Source organism: Notamacropus eugenii, chromosome 3, assembly GCF_028372415.1.
Source record: "Notamacropus eugenii isolate mMacEug1 chromosome 3, mMacEug1.pri_v2, whole genome shotgun sequence".
Lineage (NCBI taxonomy): Eukaryota > Metazoa > Chordata > Mammalia > Diprotodontia > Macropodidae > Notamacropus > Notamacropus eugenii.
The window spans coordinates 103915949-103939736 of NC_092874.1; the positions used below are offsets into that span (position 1 = coordinate 103915949).

Sequence of the window (23788 nt, forward strand, 5' to 3'; positions counted from 1 at the left end):
TCTCTGGGTGGAGGGACCCTCGTGGCCGCTGGAGATCCCATCCCCGTAGCTCGGATCTTTTCCTCACGGTGTCCCGGCCGCTGCAGGGCTACACTCAGCTCCCAGTCCCGGCACCCAGTCCGCAGCGCGAAGGACCCCCCGCGAGAGGTTTGCAGGTCTCTCCGGAACAGAAATCTCCCTCGCTCCAATATTCCATGGCCTCTGGGTGCAGAATTCACCGTGAGTTGGTCCCCTCTTGCCGTTCTGTGGGTTGTGGGTTCGGAGCTATGTGTATGTGCGTCTTTCTACTCCGCCATCTTGGCTCTGCCCCTTCACGTATTTTCTGTTGTTGTTTTTTCCCCCTGAATCAAGGGAAAAACTACTGAAGCTCATAACCAGTCATCTTTGATTTCTTGTGGTCCTCACTCACAATTCAATTATTTGCCAAGTCCATTCTTCTGTTAATATATCTCAGACCTTTTCCCACCCCTTTATTTCATTCCCACTGTCCTCACACTACATACTTTAAATCTGCCTTATATTTTCCTTGGGGTATTTTAATAGTTCCATAGTCAGTCTTCCTGAAGCCATCCAAGTTATTCAGACTTACATTCTTAGAACACAAAAATGAAGAATCCAGCAACATCTTAGAAATAAGATGAGAAGGGGGAATGCCTGAGGGGCAAAATTAGAACCCAGATTCTCCTGATTCTAAGGCTGGATTGAAAAATGATTACAACTTTATGAATGTCACTTCTCCACTTATTTGAGTCTTAGCTAAATTCAGTTTCTCTAGATATGTTTCTTATCTTTCACCTAACCTATTCTTTCATTTGTTAAAGTGATCATTGACTCCTTTTTTTTCTCCTCAGAGCACTTTTAAAATAGGAAATTGATGCATTTAGCTTTCACGGCTATGTTCAATTCTTTTCTATTACATAGCTCTGAGATGGTAAGGACCACATTTCCTCTTTCATATAGGTGGTATGATCAATGTTACTATTTCCTTCAAAAGCTCCTATTAAGAGTCTTATTCTCTGCACCAGCCTTGAGCTAAGTGGCTCCTTCCATGTGTATCTTAACCTAGGGAGGAGCATCTTCCTAGCATCTATATTTAGGACTGAAAAGGACCTTGGATGTCATCTGGCTCAACTCTTTCATTTTACATGTTTATTATCTTGAACATAATTGAGTCTCTGAATGACTCAATCACCAGTTATTGAATGACCTAGGTATTTCGACATTCCAAGGGACTGAGATCAGAGACCTCTTCACCATATGACTCTCTTAGCCATCCTTATCAACTTCACTCTCAGTCACCATACCGCTTACCATGAAAATCAGCAAAAATAATATAATAATTATAAAAATATATAAATAATATAATGTAGAAATATATTATATATATAATATAAAATAAAAAAAATAATATCCTTGGTTGCCATCATTACCCAATAAAGGTAGTATCCACTCTCATTGGCTTTAGGGAAAACATGGCTCTGCTATCACTGCTACCCTAACATGGTCCTGGACCTCATTAAGTATATGGTAATGAGGGGAGGAAAAGTATGTTTTTGTGTAGAGGTCATTATTCTTTCAATTCTATCATTCTATCATCACTCCTCCGGACTCCGGACTCCAACATTGGTTCCTCTAGTATGCAGTAAGGGCTTACTAAGTTTTTGTTGAATGAAAGAATGAATAAGGATAAAGAAGTCTGATGAGTTGTCTGTAGAAAAATCACCTCCTAAAATTCACAAACGGTCCTCCTTTTCAAGACAGATAATAGTAGGAATTTTTACATTTCTCAAATAAATGCAAAATGTAAGCCACATTTTTGAAAACAAATTATTGACTAACGCAAGAGTGGATCTCAGAAGGAAGTTTTATAGCTACTAGATTATGATAGGTTTCATCAAGAGCTTTTTGACATGAATTTCAAACTATAAATAATGAAGATCAGAAGACTTTATCTTCAAATGTGTAGTAAAAAATACTGAAAGGGAGCAAAATATGATCATTCTCTATCAAGTCTTATGTGACATGTAGAAAAGTTAAAATAATAATATGACCCATATTTTTTCGTTTCCCCTTCCTTCCTTCCTTCCTTCCTTCCTTCCTTCCTTCCTTCCTTCCTTCCTTCCTTCCTTCCTTCCTTCCTTCCTTCCTTCTTTCCCTTCTCTCTCTCCCTCCCTCTCTTCCTAACTCTCTCTCCCTCCCTCCCTCCCTCCCTCTCTCTCTCTCTCTCTCTCTCTCTCTCTCTCTCTCTCTCTCTTGCTGGCCATGGTTGCATAGCTAAGAGGTACCAGAACTGGAATTCAAAATCAAGTATCTCTTGGACTCATAAATATATTTGCACCATATCACTGTGCCCTTTCATTTAGATTTGAGGATAGGTTTTTAGAAAGGACATTGATAGGTTGCATGACATCCAGAGAAGGGTAATGGGACTCAAACTCGTATGATTACATGATCACTTGAAGGAACAAAAGATGATGCTTATGTTAGAAAAGAGAAGACTTAGGGGCATGATGGCTGTTTTCAAATGTCAGAAGGGTTGCCATATGGAAGAGGAATCAGATTTATTTGCTTGGCCCCAAAAGGTAGAACTAGGATCAATGGAAGGAAGTAGAACCAAATTTCAATTCAATGCAAGGAAAAACTTCCTAATAATTGACTTATTCCAAGAATGAGATGGAATGGACTAGCTTGTAAGATAGGGAATTCCCGATCACTGGAGAACTTGCAAAAATTGGGAAACCATTCATTGACAATGTTATATAGAGAATTTGTGCTTCAGGTGGGGCTTGGAAGTGATGATCCTTATGATCTATTCTCAGGTTTTATGACTCTGTATCAGTCTATGCATATAGTGAGCCACTGAATAGAATTCTAGGTTAGCTGACTGATCCCCTGCATGTTATTTCTTTTCTTTGCATGCCAGCCCTTAGTCACTAAAAGAAAACAAATGCCGCTTGTCTAGGATGGAAGAGGAACTATACCGGGACCAGGAACCTCTAATGTATATATATCATCAGATTTAATTATTAAAAACAACATAGTGGAGCCTATAGAATTCTGGCTTAAACACCCTTAAGTTTGATGTGCACTTAATAGTTCTGCTACCATTCATTCCACCCCTTTATAAAGATGAATTCGTAGTAACAGTGTTATATATATACTCAACCTTTCTCTTTTGGGGTGCTCACCAGCATAAAACATAGTACCTTACATATAATAAATGCTTAATATTTGTTGAATTGAATTTTGAAAATTATTATTATTCTTAACATAGATATATTTCTTTAATAAGGAAAAGTGGCCAATAGAAATGACTTTGGCACCTACTATAATAATTTCATTTAGAAGTTTATAGGATCATAGTTTAGAGCTATAAAGGACCTTATAAGTCATGGGAGTCTAACCTCCTTATTTTACAGCTGAGGAAATTGAGATGTAGAGAGGTTGAGTCTTGCTTAATGTCACATGGTTAGTAAATGTCTGATGTAGGACTTCAACTCAGGTCTTTCTTTTTTGAAGTTTAGCACCCTCTTTACCAGGCTTTTGCCAGAAGAAGACCTGAATAGTTCAGAAAACATCTTAGTTAGCAATATCTTACCAAGCAGTCAGCTCTCAAGGGAAAGAGTTCAAACTATCAATAAGTATATGAAAAATATGCCCCATCAGCAATAATTAGAGAAATCCATATTAAAAAAGTACTGAGATTTTTACCTCACATCCAGCAGTTTGACAAACATGACAAAAAATGAAAATGACAATTGTTGGAATGGCTGTAAATAGGCACACATATTGTTGACAAAATATGAACTGGTACAGTCATTCTTAAAACAATTTAGGGTGAGTTCCCAAAAAGTCACTGAACTCTATGTACCCTCTGACCCTGAGATACCACTACTTGGCTTGTACCCCAAAGAGATAAAATAGAAGGAAAGCAAATATATGTGCAAATATATTTATAGCAGCACTTTGTTGTAACAAAGGACAATAAACACAGAGGATACTCATTAACTGGACATAACTTCACAACTGAAGATACAATTGAACATGTTATGGCATATAAAAATATGTATGCATATTGTTACCCTATAAGAGAGAAAGAAAGGAAGCAAGAAAAAAGAAAGGAAAAAAAGAAAGAAAAGGGTTCAGAGAAATCTGGTGAAAATGAGATGAACTGATACAGAGTAAAGAGAATAAAGCCAAGAGAACAAGTGGTACAATAATTAGGATTGTAAAGAAAAAACAAATTTGGACTTAAGAACTCTTACCAAAACATTGACCAACCATATCCTGGAGGACAGATGATGATATACATTATTCACCTCCTGAAGACGAGAGATTGAAGGTGCTTGGTGATGCTTATTTGTTATAAAGGTTTTTTTTTTTTAAAGAAGTGTGACTTTGTAGACAGAAGAAGGATGGTGATGATAGTGAAGTGCGCCTCCCCCCACCAGAAAAAGAGAAAGAAAAAATGACTTCTTTTATTTTTCATTTTTACTGTTGTAATTTGCTTCAAATCTTCTATCTTCTGTATCTTTACAGGCTCATTTTAAATTCCACTACTGAAGAAAATTTTATTTTTAAACAGAAAAACCATATTATTCTTTGCTTTAAACTTCTCTGGCAAATCATTGTACTCTGCCAGTTCAAATTTGAATTTCTAAGGATCTCTATGCTTTCTATGACTAAATCTCTTTTCTCCCTCTGTTTTTCTTTCTTTCTCCATCTGTTCCAGTTAAGAATTTCGTCTCTTTAGACATCCTCATCATGAGGAGTTTCGTGATCTCCCCAGATGTTATGTTCTCAATACCAAGAAAGGTAGACAAAGACAAATGGGCATAGAGAGATCATCTATCTATCTATCTATCTATCTATCTATCTATCTATCTATCTATCTATCTATCTATCTCTACATATACATATGTATATACAGCATGAAAGTATATACATATACATAAAGATATATATGTATGTATTTATATAGTGAATGCATGCATACACGTGTGTACATGTTGTCTTTTACAACAGAATGTGCGATCCTTGAAAGAGGGATCTGTCTTATCTTTTTTTTATTTTAACCAACAGTGTCTAGAATTATGTATGGTACTTGGTCAATCAACTAGCATATATTAAAATTTATGACATAATAGTCAGCATGTTAAGTTCTAGGAATACAAAGAAAGCAAAAAAAAAACCAAAAAAAACCCTGACCTCAAGGAACTCACATTCTAATGGGGTAGACAATATAGATATAATTATGTACATGTAAGATAAGTGTAAATGGAATGTAATCTCAGAGGAAAGGCACTCAGAGGAAAGATGAATTGTTGATTCATCATCAACCACCTAAAAAAAAACTCTGTTCACTCCATTAAGAATAGTGGAACCATTACGCTTGGACCTTAACATCACAGTCTCACTAACGTTCCGCATAGTAGGTAGAAATGGTACTAAAGAAAACAAAGCTGAGTAAAGCAACCAAACTGGAATAATAGTTATGCTGTGAAACAAGCACATAGGGTATCTGAAAGAGGGAAAGATGCTGAAGGCTTGGGAAAAATTTTGAACCTTATTAATACAGAAAAAAGTTCACCAAAAGAACATCAATAACTAATAAACTAAATGGCTACTTTACTATGTACATGGAATCTTTTTGAGAGTAATCAATATGTGACTAGAATATGTGACTAGTAATCAATATGTGTCTACATGAGAGTATTCATGCGAAATAAGAATAATTTTGAAAGTGATATTCAATGAAGGACCATATCTTTGTCATCTCATTACGAACTGAAAGATCTAAAGAATGTAAGATCCCATTATGCACTACGACTACTACTACTACTGTAATTACTACCACCACGAACACCACCACCACCACTACCATCAACAATACCTAGCATTTGTAATATAAGGAACTTTACAAATATTACCTTATTTAATTCTCTCAGTCCTGAGAACTAGATGCTATCCTGTTAAACAACCCTTTGATAGTAAAACATTTGATAAGTTATAAAACAATGAGATATATACTTACCAAAGGTGACAGATGAGAGAGAGTAAAGAGTCTATGTTCAGGCAAGATTCCCTGAGGAAAACTCCAAGTTGCTCCTGTTTTTGGATGACATTGTGTTCACTGTATTAAATCTCATGACATTGCAGGGCCTCCTAGAAGAAATTAATAATCAATTAAAGGAGTTTGGTCAGTCCATCTACATAGAAAGGAGCATTTGGTTGAAGTATGGCTATTTTTCATATTTCAATATAAATTTGTATTGAAACTCTGAAGAGCCTGCCTGTCTGACAGTACACATATCTGTGCCAGACAATATAGATGGACTGGGTCCAGGATTGAAAAGAAGAGGAGTTGAAAAGCTAGACTGCTTTCAGGAAATTTCAAATATCTTTTATAGACCCCTAGCTTCCCTTGAAAGCAAAGACCCAACTTTCAAATATTTTACTGATGTTGTTTAATGGCAGTAAGATATAGAATACTACTACCTAAACAAAAGAACATTGTACCACTGAGGGCAATAGAACAGGCATATGTCCATTGTGAATAGGTCAGAACACGTAACCAATGAAGAACTCTAAAGGAGAAGAGAGTAAATAATGTTATCAAGGAATTATAGGAAAGCAGGAGAAGATGGACTAGCTGTGTGACAAAAGTGAAGGATGACAGATGGATAACTAAAGTCCTCTACGGATACTCTCATATTGTCGGAAGACATTGAGGAAGACCTCCTGCATTTTGGGTCAATCCTACTCTGGTGAATTTTTTTTAAGTCCCAGGAGGGGATAGATAGGCATGGATGGGTCTTGTTCTACATCTCTGGAGGGAACTAGATCCTGAATAAATTCAGTCACAGATATACTTGAGTATCTTAGCATAAAGAAAGAGAATGCTCTCAGATGGTGAGATTTTTATCAGAGATTGTGTTCGATATATAGGCAGCTAGACAACGTAGTGGATAGAGCATCTGGCTTGTAGTCAGAAAGATATGAGCTCAAATCCAGCTTCAGACATAAGTTTGCTGTGTGACCCTGGGCAAGTACTTAACCCTTATTTGCCCCAGTTTCTCATCTGTAAAAGTAAGTACACACTGGAGAAGGAAATTGCAAACTGCTCCAGTATCTTTGCCAAGAAAACACCATGGAAGGTGGGGTTTTTTTTCATGTAGGGTCAGACATGACTGAAGAATAACAAACAACAATTTATTTTGAAAGAAATCTTAGAGATCATTTAGTTCAATACCTTCATTTTATAGAGAACAAGAAGTGAATAATTTTCCCAAGATCACACAGCAAATTAATGGCAGAGCCAAGATGAAAGCCCAGCTCTACTGAGATATTTTTTTTGCCTTAAAGGACTTTTTACTCCTAGAGCAATTTCTTGTTTTTTAGATTTCAGTGCATTAACTTGCATAGTCCTATTTTCCTTTGGGGTGCCATTTTAGCACATTATAAGAGACACCACCTGTTCCCTCCCCACGCACCATCCTATTACCAACTGTTTATTCTGTACTAATTTTAGTCTGTTGCCTAGGAGAGAAAGAAAAGACAAAATTCTTTCTCCTTTCTAAGACACCCTTGAGTAGGTGTTTATAGCATTATAGCAGTACAGAAGGCCATGTACTTCACTTTGGGAAGAAGAAATGGAACTTTCCTGAGTGTCCCAGGACATGAAACTCTCTCTTACGGCTCAGGCTTCTGGAATATAACTCCTCCCACCTCCACATTCTGTTTCTCTGCTCATAACATATTATTATGCCAGTAACTAGCATGTTCAGGCCATTCAGGCCATATAACAGAAACTACAGATAATATTACTACTATAGTTTTTGAGCATAACCGTGGTCTCTATATGTTCTATTTCACTGCAGTTTTTTTTTGTAAGAAAGATTTCCACAGAAGAAGCAAAAACAGCAAATTATGTTAAAAGCAACAGACATAAATTTGTTATATTGTATATCAAAAAAGTAAAAGATTTGTAGCTTAATTTGAAATCCCCTTTGATGGGAGAGGTAGGGGTAAAGGAGGCAAGGATATGTTGGGATGCAAATTATTCAAGAAACAAGGGTATGATTAAAGTCTCCAGAGTGCCAGAAAACAACTATAAATCTTCCTATGAAGGAATTGAGGACCTTGAATATGAATATGAATATACCCTTTTGAGGGCATGAGAGGAAGGAGGAAAAGCATCAAAGAATATGCCACTCTACCCTCCAGATTTGGTGTCCAGCTTATAGCAAGTTCTAATCTCTCTTCTCAGTTTAGTGTGGGCACACCAAAGTTGTCCCATATAACAGGACTGCTTTCCAATACAGAAGGGAGCCACATGTTTTATAGGGAGGAGCGGGGTTACAATCAGGGGCACATTGTTTTTCCACCTGTGATGTCACACAGAAGTAGGCACCAATACTCTAGGGGCTGGAAATTGTCATTAATGAAGAGAAAGTACAAGCCCAAACACAGGGGCTGAGAACACAGCCTATTTTTGTCCCCTCCTTTGTGCAAATGTTCCTTTCTTCTACCCTATTATTTAAGTCTAATGTACACAGTTCCAGATCACAATTAAAATTTGTTTCACTGTGAGGGCATTTTGAGAACAAGGCATGTATAGTTGAACAACTATGTGTTATTCAACTGGTTGGGCACTGATTTAAAACATCAAACAGGCTTTATAGGCATATTTAATCTTGATTATTTTTAATGTGCTAGGACCTTTCTTTGGACTCTGATGTTAACATTTAGTTGGTAATACTCAGCATTTGAGTGTTAGGTTAAGCTATTGCCAATATCCCACTTTAGGTTTCTGAAAGAGACCTCACAGTCCTCTTTGGGATTCATCTTGTCCCTTTATTGGCTTTTGGTAAAGTTCTTGCCCTTAGTCATGTCTCTGAACCCCTCAGCTGGTGTTACCTTATCTTTGCAACTAGGAATGCTATTCAGTTTAGATTCCATGCCCTGGCATGAAATCAATCCCTTTTGTTAGGAGTGAAGGAAGAGATAAGTTAATGCCAAAATCCAAGTTATCATTGTCTTGACTAAGGTAATATAAGTAGGAATCCCTTGGGCTTACTGGTAGGATCTGACCTGACTGTAAATTCAGCAAATATAATATTTTGGAGACTTTGTGCCTGCCCCTGGGTGAGCTAGTTCCTCTGCTGATGATCTTGAAAAAACTGAAATTGATCTAGGTTTGACTGGAATGGGAATGAAATTCTCTAGACAGAGAAATTAGGTAAGGGAGTTCTCATGATATAGTGGGGGAAGCACTGTATTTGGAAACAGAAGTTGTTAGACTGTTTAATCATGTATGACTCTTTCTGATCCCTTTTGGGATTTTCTTGGCAAAGATCCCAAAGTGATTTTCTATTTCCTTCTCCAGCTAATTTTACAGATGAATAAACTGAGGCAAGCAGGGCTAAGTGACTTGTCCAGGGTCACATGGCTAGTAAGTATTTGAGGCCAGATTTGAACTCAGGAAGATGAGACTTCCTGACTCCAGACCTGGAACTCTATCGACTATGCTACCTAGCTGCCTTTCTGGAGACAGAAAGCCTCGCAGAAAGACCTCAGTCCTAGGTCTTTCCTTTATTATCTTGGACAAGTCATTTAATATCTCAGTTTCCTTATCGCTACAATGAAGGGGTTGGGTCAAGCGACCTCTGAGGTATCTTCTGGCTCTAAATCTATTGTAATATTGTTCTCCCTTTGGACCATATGATAAAGTCTTGACCATGTGATTTTAAAAATTGGAGATGTATATATTGGGAAATTTAATTGGGGAAAGTAAAATAAACAGCAGATGTGACACTAGTTAAACTTCCTTGTTCTCTGGACATGGTCTAGATCTCAGATGGTTGTTGGGCACGTGTCTTTTTAAATAGTATAACCAGATCTAAAAAATGGCAAACAGAGGTGGAGCCAAGATGGCACAAAAAGGCAGGGACTCATCTGAACTCTCCCCAAAGCCCTTCCAAATACTTTTAATAATGTCTCAAAACAAATTCTTAGAGCAGCAGAGTCCACAGACAGATGGAGTGAGGCAATTTTCCAACCCAAGATAATTTAGAAGTTCATCAAAAAAAAAAAAAAGGGTGAGAGCAGAGCACAGAGTGCAGTCCAGCACAGGCTGTACCCCAACAAATCAGGAGCAGGCCTTGGGTGTGACAGAATCAGTGGCAGCAGTGGCAATTTTGAATCTCTCACCACAGAGACAGTAAGGCAGTCAGATAGTAGGTGAGAAAGATATTATAGGAATCCTACCAGGAGTAGGATTCTGTTGCTTTCCCTATACTTACATCAAAATCACAGTCCTGGGTCTCAGTCCCAGGGTGAATTAGCACACCAAAGCTTGAAGTCACATGGAAGCCGGGACCCTGGTCACAGTTCCCAGGTGGAAAAGAATGCTTGTGGTCACTCTCAGATGAGGATACAATAGGAGAACAGTAACCCTGTCTCTCCCCAGATCATATCAACTTGGAAGAGTTGAAAACTTATAGCTTGCCAGAATTACCTCTGAAGAAAGCTGCACAAAATTCCTGAAGCCTGGAGTGGTGTCCTTTCCACCCTGGAAGCAGAGTCCCACTTTAGCATAGAGTTAAAAGTTGAGAAATAGGCTGAAAAAGTGAACAGACAGCAGAAAAAATTCTAACTCCAGATAGTTACTATGGTGACAAGGAAGAGCAAAACACAAACTCAGAAGACAATGAAGTCAAAATTCCTACATTCAAAGGCTCAAAGAAAAACACGAATCAGACCCAGTCCACAAAAGAACTCAAAAAAGAATTTTAAAAATCAAATATTAGAGGTTGAGGAAAAACTGGGAAAAGAAATGAGAGTGATGCAAGAAAATCATGAAAAGAAAAGTCAGCAGCTTAGTAAAGGAGGCACAAAAATATTGAAGAAAATAATACCTCAAAAACCAGAATAGGACAAATGGTGAAATAGACACAAAAATCCAATGAAGAGAAGAATAATGCCTTGAAAAGCAGACTTGGCTAAATGAAAAAATATATAAAAATCCATTAAAAAGTAGAATTGGCCAAATGGAAGAGGAGGTACAAAAGCTCACTGAACAAAATAATTCCTTAATAAGTTGAATTGAGCTAGTGGACGCTAATGAGTTTCTGAGTCTTTCTGAGTCTGAGTCTTTAAGGAAAAAAATCAAACAAAAACGAAATCGAAATCAACAGAATGAAAAGAATAGAAGAAAATTTCAACTATATCATTGGAAAAATAGCTGACCTAGCAGAATCCAAGAGAGATAATTTAAGAATTATAATTTAAGACCAACTCAAACTCATGACAGAAAAAAAACACCCCACTCCCCCCAAAACCTGAGACATTATCTTTTAAGGAATTGTCAAAGAAAACTGCCCCGATACTCTAGAACTGGAAGATAAAATAGAAATTGCAAGAATGTACCAACAACTCCTGAAAGATATCCCCAAATGAGAACTCCCAAGAATATTATAGCCAAATTCCAGAGTACCTAGGTCAAAGAGAAAATATTACAAGCAACCAAAAAGAAACAATTCAAATGTCATGAAGCCACAGTCAGAATAACACAAGATTTAGCAGTTTCTATATGAAAGGATTGGAGTGTTTGGAACATGGTATTCTGGGGGCAAAGGATCTAGGATTACAACTAACAATCACCTACCCAGAAAAACAGTATAATCCTTCAGCGGGAAAAATGATATTCAATGAAACAGAGGATTTTCAGGCATTTCTAATGAAAAGACCAAAGATGAATAGAAAATTTGACTTTTAAATACAAGATACAAGAGAAGCCCAAAAAAGGTAAACAGAAAAATGAAATCATAAGAGATTCAATAAGGTGAAACTGTTTACACTTCTGTATAGGAAAATGATACTTATAACTCCTAAAAACTTTCTTTTTACTGGGACAGTTAAGAGTATACATAGGCAGAGGTCACAGGTGTGAGTTGGATATGTTGGGATGGTTATCTAAAAAAATAAAATTAAGAAGTGAGAAAGAAGAATGCACAAGGAGGAGGGGAAAAGGAAGAGATAGAATGGGGTAAATTATCTGACATAAAAGCGACACATAAGAGATCTTGCAGTGGAAGGGAAGACAGAGGAAGTGAAAAGGGGCATACTTTCAATGAAATTAGCACACACAGCTACCACATAGAAAAGTAGGAATCAAATAGAATAAAATGCGGGGGCTGATAGAAGGGAGGGGAAATCAGGGGAGGTAAAAGCAAAACACTTTTGAGAATGGATGGGCTGAAACAAAAGAGAAAGTAGCATAAACAGGGGAAAGTAGGGTGGAGGGAAATAGATAGTAATCATTATTGTGAAAAAAATTACAGCAAGTTTCTCTGATAAAGATCTCATTTCTCAAATATATAGAAAACTAAGTGAAATTTATAGAAACGAGGCATTCCTCAACTGATAAATGGCCAAAGGATATGAACCGGCAGTTTTCAGATGAAGTAATCAAAATTATCTATAGTTATATGAAAAAAATGCTCTAAATCATCATTGATTAGAGAAATGCAAATTAAATCAACTCTGAGCTGCCTCCTCACATCTATCAGATTGGCTAATATGATAGAAAAGGAAAATGACAAATGTTGGAGGTGATGTGGGAAAATTAAGACACTAATATACAGTTGATAGAGTTGTGAACTGGTCCAACCATTCTGGAGAACAATTTGGAACGATGCCCAAAGGGCTATAAAACTGTGTAAACCTTTAGATCCAGCAATACCACTACTAGGTTGTTATTTCAAAGATATCACAAAAAAGGGAAAGGGACCAACATGTACAAAAATATTTATAGCAGCTCTTTTAGTGGTGGCAAAGAATTGGAAACAGAGGAGATGTCCATCAACTGGGGAAAGGCTGAACAAATTGTTGTATATGATTGTGAGAGAATACTATTGTTATAAGAAATGACAAACAGAATTCTCTCAGAAAAACCTGGAAGGAAATGAACTGATACAAAGTGAAATGAGCAGAACTGGGAGAAAATTGTACACAATAACAGTCATTATATGAAGATCAACTGTAAATAACTTAGCTATCCTGAGCAATACAGTGATCCAAGAATAAGCTGAAGGACTTATGATGAAAGGTGCTATTTATCTCTAGAGAAAGAACTAGTGGAGTCTGAATGCAGATTGAAGAATACTTTTTCTTCACTTTATTTTTCCTGTTTTTTCTTTTTTGTCTTGGGTTTTCATTCATGGATGACTTACATGGAAATGTATTTTGCATGATGACACTTGTTTGCCTTTTCAATGGGATGGGGGAAGTGGGAAGGAAGGAGAGAGAGAGAAAGTTTGAAACTCGAAATTTGAAAAAAGAAGTTAAATTTTTTTACATGTAATTGGGGAAAATAAAGTAGTAAATAAATAAAATGACAAATGATTTGCTCACATGGCACAATTACATTGTCTTACTGTTTCCTTTGCTCTTATTTTATCTTTTATTTCCATTTCCATTTGATTATTTGATTATAAGTAGTAGAAGTCAAATGTTATTCATGAGCATGGTATGTTAAATAATGTTCTCTGCTGAAACTATTCAGTTATCCCTCCACATCACAACTTTTCCCATTGCAATATCCCTATATCAGGTGCTGGCATAAGAAATTAAATGGAAATTTATAGAGTTTTGCAGAAGCTGTAGACTGCATGAAAGCCAGCAGATGACATAGAGCCTATGACAAAATATTTATTCCAAATTTTAAAATAAGGTATTGCAAGCACCTCATAAAAGAAAAATAAAAAAAATTCAGACTTCTCTGGTACAAAGGGAGGGCCAAATTTTAAAAAATGGACCTTCCAGATTGCAAGGGTGCTAAGCCCCTAACTCTCACTATGTGAAAGGGATAATTGTATTATGTGTTATACCTGGTAAAAGAGTCTTTTTATACGTGTTCATATGGATGAGGAGACTTAAGGAAATGATAGTGGGTTACTACAGAAGTGGCTAAATTATCTGACTAGTTGCCAGACTCATGTGTGACACTCTGGGGTTGATGGGCAAAAATACCACTTAGCTGTGTGTTTCCTGCTGGTACAGGGTTGCATGCTACTTTTCTGATAGATGGAACTTGTGGGTAGTTGAGAAAACTAAAGCAATTCCATTTTGTCTGTAGTTCTTCTGTCTTATCTCTGACCCTGCTTGTATTGCAACTGCCACCCTGCATGTGACCTTTCTTTTGGCAGACCTATCTTTTAGGGTGGGGTCGCAACAGACAGCTAGTCTGAAGAGCCTTCTCTGTTACTAGACCCAGCAAAAGCCCTGTGCACTGCAGAGGTACCTTATACACAATGCACCTCCTATTTAAATTGAAACCCATGTAAGTTTTGTCCTTGTAATTCCTTTCTGTCAAACTCAATAAACATTCATTGATTCCTACACTTCTGGTTTAGATTTGGTTTTGCTTTTGGAACTGGTTCAGGTTTGTTCCAGCACTAATTTCACCCACACATATAATAGAATATTATAAGGTAAACTTTGTACCTACAATGGATCTATGTAGCTGATGTACTTTGGATGTGCAATTACAAACTGTACTCATTAGGTTGCCTAACTATGTATGTACCTGGTACAATTTGAAGTGGTGAAAAATTGTTAATTGGGAGAAGGATATAACAGCCATATGCATATATGTCAGATTTACTTTCTCATGATGCTGTGTGAGACACATGTGCAATAGAGAAGAGAACGGGGAAGAGGGGACAGATGATAATGTACAGCATATGTACAGCACTAATTAAAAAAAATGTGCTGACTGCATAAGCCAAGCAGACTGTTCACTGAGTAGTAAGTGACAGAATCACTCTCCACCTAACACGTCTCAAGCATGTCTTTGTATATGAACATTATTTCTTGTAGATTCAACTTCTTGGTGTCTTTTCTTTCCAAGTATATACTTCTTTTTTTTGTTCTTATTTTTTATTGTACATATATATGCATATATATGTATAGATTGGATCTCCCAGTAGAATGCTATTGTATCAAAGTTTCTTTAAGAATTTGGTTTGCTTCATTTGTGTGTGTGTGTGTGTGTGTGTGTGTGTGTGAGAGAGAGAGAGAGACAGAGAGAGAGAGAGAGAGAGAGAGAGAGAGAGAGAGAGACACAAATAGAGGGAGAGACAGAGAGAGACAGACAGAGAGAGACAGAGAGAGAGACAAATAGAGGGAGAGAGAGACAGAGACAGAGAAAGAGAGAGAGTATTTATAGCACCTAGCATAATGTTTGGCATATAGTACGTTCTTAATAAATGCTTGCTGACTGATACTGATCAATTTGCCAGATCAGGAACAAAGGAGCTGTGACAAACTATCAGTACTGTGCATAGAGAGCATCAAAGCTGCAGAATCTGTAACCAAGAGGGTACATATCAGAATTCTGATGCCAAAGCTAAAGAGGGAACTGACACTCCTGGGGAAGCAGGCAAGAAGAGAAGGACTTACATTATCTTCAACAGGGTCCTGGGCTCCAATTAGGTGATTAGGACTTCTACTGGCATTACACAATTGTTGCCAATTGCCCTGACAATGGACAGGCAAGGGAGCTAACCCCTTGCTAACAGACTCATCTGTGAGTTCCATCTCCATGCTTTATATGTATGAATTAGATTCAGATATGTCCATAGACACTATTAGTTTGGGATAAGCACAAACTTTATAGTTTAAAGACAACTCTTCAAGAGTGAAGCCATTTTATCTGATCCTAATCAATATACGGTTTACAATATTGTACTGTGATGCAGACCATTAACAAAATGAATTTCTAACATCCTGCTGTCTTACTAAGGTTGATTGTCTTGACTCTTTTTGATGTTGACTATCTTGAATTTTCTAGATTCATAAAGATCTTATATAATTAGGAAAATTTTAACTTTCTCATTGTTAAGGCTAATTCACTTTTAATGCCTAGGAAGAGATTGTTCTAGGAGGCATGGCAAGAGTTGGCAACCTTTGATAGATTTTAATGTTTGTTTTTAGTAAAATTACTTGTAGTGTTTATCCACTTTATATGGATATGTACTATGGATTTAAACATTTACTTTTTACAACGTTATAGAAATATCTATTGTCATATGTTTAATGTTTTAAAAATAAACAAATATATTTTCAAAGATTTTCTCAATAACCAAAGAAAGAATAATATAGGGTTTATTTTTTCTTCTCTTGATATATTTTACTGTATTAGTTGTTTACTGTATTAGTTATTAACCCTTCCTTTGTAGTTAAAAATTCTACTTGAAGAATAAGGATAACTTTGAATATACCATGAAATTCTATTTGCTAGCTAGTCAATTTTATATTTCTGCACTGATATTCATTAATGATATTGTTCTACCATCATTTGGTTTTGTCCAGTTTTGGAATCAAATTTATATTTGCCTCACAGATAGACTTGAGTAGCTGACCAACTTTCTTGTGCTACAGATGGCCTGGGTAGGAGGAAAATAATTTGTTCTTCAGTAGTTTGGTAGAATTTCATTGGGCCCAGTGTCTTTTTTTAAATTAGGATGCTAGTTTTGGCCTATCTTATTTTTCCTTCTAAAATCCATCTACTTAGGTTATCAACTTCCTGCTTTGTTAAAACTAATCTTTTCTCCTTTTAATGTTAACCACTCTTTTTTTAAGGCTCATATTTCTTGACATAGAATTGTACACACACCTGACATAAAATACATATTTATTTTGCGCTCAAAATGATCTTTTTTCTTATTTCTAATTTTGATGATGTGGATTCATTCTTTTTAAAAATTAGATTTGCTAATTATTTATCATTTTTTATCTCCTGAACTTATCATTTCACTTTTTTTGGGGGAGGAGGGAGTTAACTTTTATTTGCATTGCCTACTGCTTTGGTCTTATTTTTCCGTTGCTTTTTTTTTAATGGTTGAAGGACAGACTCAGTTCATCATTGATTATCTTTTTGAAATAGGCATTCAGCTCTGTAAGTTTACTCTGCTTGTATAGAGGAATCCTATAACTTTTTAAATACATAGTTCCATTTATTCTGTTTTAAAAAATAATTTCCTCATTCACAAGTCAGTATTCAGTCATTTTAATTAACATATAGATCTATAATTTTGATTCATATTATTTACTTGGAATTTTATTTTATTATCATCCAAAATATTGTGTACAAAATATTTTTTTTTACTATATTTGCTTATGTAGTTTTTGTGGCCCAGCTCATGACTACTTTTTTTTTGTAATTCACACTAATCTTGGAAAATATATGTAGTCTTTGATTTTTCTATCAAGTTCTCTGCATTATATCTACTAGATATAATATTTTTAGTATTTTTTTTAGAAATATAATTTCTTTCTTGTGGAAATCATCACATCCTAAAATGTTGTTATCTCTCATTATTACTATGAATTTAAAAAATAATAATGTCTTCTTGAATAATAATAAAGTTTTTATTTTTGAATGTTGTAGAAGAATCGTTAGGTACTCCCAGCATGTCTAAATCACTATACTTTCTTTTTTACTTTTCCATGTCTATAGGACCCGTTAGCAAAATATAATACTGTCAGTTATCTTTTGGAATACTTTCTGATGTTCATTCAACTTTGATAAATATCTGATCACTCTCGATTTTTGTGAGGGAGCAATATCATGGTAAATATTTGACATCTTTTCATTCAGAATAATTTTAAATATTTATATAGATATTTCCTCCATGTATATTTTTGAATTTAAATATATTCTGCTTTTGAAATTTCATTAGAAAGTTTAGGTATAAACACACAATGCAATGATTGTTGCCTTTTTTCTTCAGTCTATCAGAAATAAATACATATTTTCTTATTTTGTGATATCTGTTATAAACATAAACTTAATGAAATCACACTAAACAAAGTTTTTTCTTAGCAATAATAATGATTTCTTTAAATTTATTTCCCTTTATCAACTCTAGTATCTTTCCTTTGGGGTTATTTATCCATTTTGGTGGTGCTTAATTTCTTTTCTCTTGGTTTCCTGCAAACACCCAGGTGAATCATTATTAATTTAGCCAATATAAAAACATGAGAACTTTTCATGCTTAGTGACCAACTGGCTTATCTTGATTTGAGAAGGCTACACACACACACACATACACACACACACACACACACACACACACACACATTACTGTAAGGCTTATTTTGCATTCTTGAAAAATTGAGTTGAATTATACCACCTCTGCAATCATCTTAAGTTCATGGTTTCTTGGATTTTGAGGGAGGTAGCAGTTTTCCTCTCACTATAAATCTTTTAGGAAAGGTTGGGTAGTTCCTTGGTGAGAATATTGTAAAGTATTATTAGTAACATATAGATGATACAGAGAGCCTCTGAGAATCCTTCTAATTCTAAGATTCTGTAATTATTATTCGAGTTTCCTTTATAGATTTCTCTATAAAATTTCCAAAATCTGAGAGCTTCCCAAATAGATATTCTTGGAATGTATATTGAGGTAGTTTTCTCCCCAGATAATTCTAAGTTTCTGGTTCATGTTTCTTAATTTTGCATGTATTCTATATCAATTTCTTTACGCATATTGCATCATCATTGAAAAATCTTGCTTTCTGGCAAACTTATTTTTGTCACTCCTTTAATGGTGGACTTTAATGTTAATGTAACATAGCTAGACATGTGAAATGTTTACTTTTTCCTTATTGGGTCTGTGTTAATTCTATTTGCATTTCAATGTTGTTTTTTTTAATTCCAGGAAATTTGTTGAATGATTTCCTGGGATATTATACCCAGATTCTATCTTTTCCTGGAATGTCAATAATATTGAGTCAATCACAACACTTTCCACACTACAAGTATGTTACATTAATCTTCAGGATTTTCAGTTTGGATAATTGGATAATTTTTTAATCTAAATTTCCAGTATGCTTTGAGTTGTATTACATTTTGTTTTCAGCTTTAGTAAATATGTTGCTAATTGAATCTGTTTTTAAAAAAAAAAATTAATGTTTATTTATTTAATTTTAGTTTTCAGCATTCATTTCCACAAAATTTTGAGTTCTAAATTTTCTCCCCATCAATCCCCTCTCCCCACCCTATAATGCCTTGCATCTGATTACCCCTTCCCTTAATATGCCCTCCCTTCTATCACACCCCTCCCTTCCCTTATTCCCATATTCTCTCTTTTCTTGTAGGGCAAGATAGATTTCTATACCCCATTACCTGTATTTCTTATTTCCCATTTGTATAAAAAACAATTCTCAACATTCGTTCTTAAAACTTTGAGTTCCAACTTCTCTGCCTTCATCCCTCCCCACCCATCCCCACTGAGAAGGCAAGAAATTCAATATAGGTTATGTATGTGTAGCTTTGCAAATGACTTCTATAATAGTCATATTATGTAAGACTAACTATATTTTCCTCCATCCTATCCTGTCCCCCATTTCTTCTATTCTGTCTTTTGACCTTGTCCTTCCCCAAGAGTGTTTACTTCTAATTGGTCCCTCCTCCCATTTGGCCTCCCTTCCATCTCCCCCCCCCCCCCCCCGCTTATCCCTTTCTCCCCTACTTTTTTGTAGTGTAAGACAGGTTTTCATACCAAATTTAGTGTGCATGTTATACCTTCCTTGAGCTGAATGTGATGAGAGTAAGCTTCACTTCATCCCTCTCACCTCCCCCCTTTTCCCTTCAACTGGGACAGCTTTTTCATGTCTCTTTTATGAGATAATTTGCCCCATTCAATTTCTCTCTTTCTCCTCCCAGTATATTCCTCTCTCACCCCTTAATTTTATTTTTTTAGTCATCATCACTTCTTATTCAACTCATCCTGTGCTCTCTGTCCATATATATATGTCTGTGTGTGTGTGTGTGTGTGTGTGTGTGTAATCCCTCCAGCTACCCAAATACTGAGAAAAGTCTCAAGAGTTACAAATAGTATCTTTCCATGTAGGAATGTAAACAGTTCAACTTTAGAAAGTCCCTTATGATTTCTCTTTCCTGTTTACCTTTTCATGTTTCTCTTAATTCTTTTGTTTGAAAGTCAAATTTTCTATTCAGTTCTGGTCTTTTCATCAAAAATGCTTGAAGATCCTCTATTTCATTTAATGTTCATTTTTTCTCCTGAATACTCAGTTTTGCTGAGTAGATGATTCTTGCTTTTAATCCTAGTTCCTTTGACTTCTGGAATATCATATTCCAAGCCCTTAATGTAATGTAGAAACTGCTAAGTCTTGTGTTATCCTGATTGTATTTCCACAATACTAGACTTCTTTCTTTCTGGCTGTTGCAACATTTTCTCCATGACTTGGGAACTTTGAAATTTGGCCACAATATTCCTAGGAGTTTCTTTTTTTGGGTCTCTTTCAGGAGGTGATTGGTGGATTCTTTCAATATTTATTTTGCTCTCTGGTTCTAGAATATCAGAGTAGTTTTCCTTGATAATTTCATGAAAGATGATGCCAAGGCTCCTTTTTGATCATGGCTTTCAGGTAGTCCCATAATTTTTAAATTGTTTCTCCTGGATCTGTTTTCCAGGTCAGTTGCTTTTCCAATGAGATATTTCATATTATCTTCTATTTTTTCATTCTTTTGGTTTTGTGATTTCTTGGTTTCTCATAAAGTCATTAGCTTCCATCTGCTGCATTCTAATTTTGAAAGAACTGTTTTTTTCAGTGAGCTCTTAAACTTCCTTTTTCATTTGGCTAATTCTGCTTTTTAAAGCATTCTTCTCCTCATTGGCTTTTTGGACCTCTTTTGCCAATTGAGTTAGTCTATTTTTAAAGGTACTATTTCCTTCAGTACTTTTTTGAATCTCCTTTAGCAAGCTGTTGACTTGCTTTTCATGATTTTCTTGCATCACTGTCATTTCTCTTCCCAATTTTTCCTTCACCTCTCTTACTTGATTTTCAAAATCCTTTTTGAGCTCTTCCATGGCCTGAGACCATTGCATATTTATTTTGGAGGTTTTGGATGTGGAAGCCTTGATTTCCTCTGATGGCATGCAATGTTCTTCCTCATCCAAAAGAATGGAAGAGAATACCTGTTTACCAAGAAAGTAACCTTCTATGGTCTTATTTTTTTTTTCCCTTTTTCGGGTATTTTCCCAGCCAGTTACTTGACTTTTGAGTCCTTTCTCAAGAGGAGGGTATACTCTGGGGTCTTATAAGTTCTCACTTCCTCCAAGGTAGTACAATCAAGGGGAAGTTTACTCCTCTCCTGGTCTATGCACTAGTCTGGGAGCAACCAAAAACTTTTCTGCCCAGAACCTGAGAGTTGAATTCCCTCTCCACAGCCACCTCCAGGTCCACCACACCAGTGCTCCTCCTCACCCCACGGCCATGCTCAGGGCTGAGATTCAGATCAACAACTCAGTTCTCCCAGGGGCTTTAAGCAGAGGACTCCAAAAATGGATGTTGCCTCTGCAATGGCTGCTGCCTAGGGTCCCGCCCCCATTCCCTTCTCCTAGTTGAAGGAGCTTTCTCACTGACCTTTGAAGCTATCTGTGGTGTTTGGGGCTTGAGCAACCTGGAAACTGGTGCTGCCGGCAGTTCCCTGAGGCCTTTTCTGGGTCCTGTCCCTGCCATGATGTGAGGGTCAAGCTGGGCTGTGTTGGCTCTGCTCCATGCCTGGTGTGATAGATGTTTCCTATTGACCTTCCAGTCTTTCTTGGGCTGAAAATCTCTTTCACGTGGGTGTTTTGTGGCTTCTGCTGCTCTAGAATTTTTTAGAGTCATTCTTTTACAGGTATTTTATGGGCTACGTGGGGGAGCTTCAACAGTCATTTTCTTCGTTATTTCCTTACTATATTTTTCCCCCAGTAGTTTCAGTCATATCTGACCCTTCCTTTGGGGTTTTCTAGGGAAAGGCACTGGAATGGCTTGCCATTTCCTTCTCTAGCTTATCTTACAAATGAGCAAACTGAGAAAAACAGGATTAAGCAATTTTCCCAGGGTCACATAGTTGGAAAGTGTCAGATTTGAACTCTGGTCTCCCTGACTCCAGGCCCAGTACTGCATCCACTGTTTCATATTTTTTTCTAGACTGAGTTCCCTTGAGATTAAAAAGAAAACTTCCTTCAAGCTCTTTTAAAAATTTTGACCTTTCTTAGGATGTAGCTAATAGTATTCATTTTTGATTAATGTCTTTAAAAGTGCATTTATCCATTTGGAGATGTCTATCAGAATATCTTACATTATTTTGTCCTACCTGTTTTGCTTCTGACAATTTAGAAGTTGGTTCATGTGCTCTTCTGGTCAACACTGCCTGTTTTTGAATAGTTCCCCCCCACCCCCCTTTACTTTTTAACCTTCTACTTCTAAGTCAAATTTTTTTCCTTTTTTTGCTCTAAGGAGGAAAAGACCTTTCTCCAGGTCCTTTGGCACCAGATCGATTATTGTTGTAGACACATGAATATCAACTCTTCTGCTGAACTAATCCATATTCAGTTCTGGGAAGACAGTACATTCAATTTTCCAGCCCACCAGTCTGAACTATTGTTATTCATTCAACAAATGTTTATAAAATATCTATTATGTGAAAAGCACTGTCCTCAGTGTTAGGACAAGGATTTTTTTTAAAATGACAAGTCATTGTCTTTAAGAAGCTAGTTTCAGACTTTTCCAATTCTCTTTCACTCAATTTTGCCTTTTTTCTGAAATGTTCTTTCCTCTTTCTACCTTCTTTCTTTGTTTTAGAGTTTTAATTGCACATTTAGCATTACTCAAGATAACTAGTTATAAATTAGTAACTACAGAAACCCTCATTTATCACTCATAGGTCTAGGAAGTTTATATACATCAAATTCCACATTTGCATTTTGTCAAATCCACTTTATTGGCCTACAGTCCCCCACCAATCCTGAGGGATTTGGATCAGGACAACTGTTGTTATGCTAAGTGGATAGGTGTAGGATAGACCTCATTGTTGGAATTTCCAGTAAATGGAATTAGATTTGTGCTGGATGATTTCAAAAAGAAGAATGTGGATAAATGGGTAAAAGTTATAGGGAATCAGGTCCAGTGTTTATCTAAGGAAGAATTCCCTAAAATTAAACTTAATCAGCAATGAAGTGGATTATTCATATAAGTACTGAAAGTATTTAAGTAGAAGTTAGGTGATAGCTTATTTGGGATTCTGGAAAGGGGATGCACATGACTTTAAAACTCAACTCTGATTAATTGCTAGCTTACTGATTTTGGGCAAGTCTTCCAGCTTCTGTGACCCTCTTTTAGCCTCTATAAAATGGAGAAAAAAATGTGTACTACTTCATTCATAAATAAATTAGTATAGGAAAAACATCCGTTTAAAAGTATTATGTAAATATGAGTTGGCGTTATGAACATTATTATTCTATGGCGAGGTTCTCACACTAGATTTATTTCTTCCTCCAACATTTATTCAAATAATCTATGTTATTTCCTATATGCACCATACAGTTCTTGGTTGGTGGAAATAAAACAAAAATTCAATTAAGACACCCTTAGGGCTTTATAATCTAATAGGCAAAATTATTGATATTTATTTATTATATGCCTTCCATGTGACAGACATTGTAAAAGCTGATGGGGATATAAATATAAAGTGGTATTCTCATTGACTTTAGGGGTCTTACATTTACTAAAACATAGACATATATAACTAATACACAATATCACACATTATTGCATTAAAGAAGTTGTAAAACACGTAACTATGATGTTTGCAACAGTAGGTTTTTAACCAACCTTCAAGGTCTCCTCCAACAATAACATAATTATTTAATTCAACAATTCATCTAAGTTTCATACAATGGAAGTGTTTTTGCATAGGTTGGGAGGT

At 36.0% G+C, this 23788-nt stretch overlaps 1 long non-coding RNA gene across 2 annotated transcripts in view; it reads left to right on the top strand.

Annotated features, from left to right (window-relative positions):
* The window catches only part of LOC140533110 (uncharacterized), a 123842-nt gene that overhangs the window by 43381 nt on the left and 56673 nt on the right, over positions 1-23788 (top strand). The window lies entirely within an intron of this gene.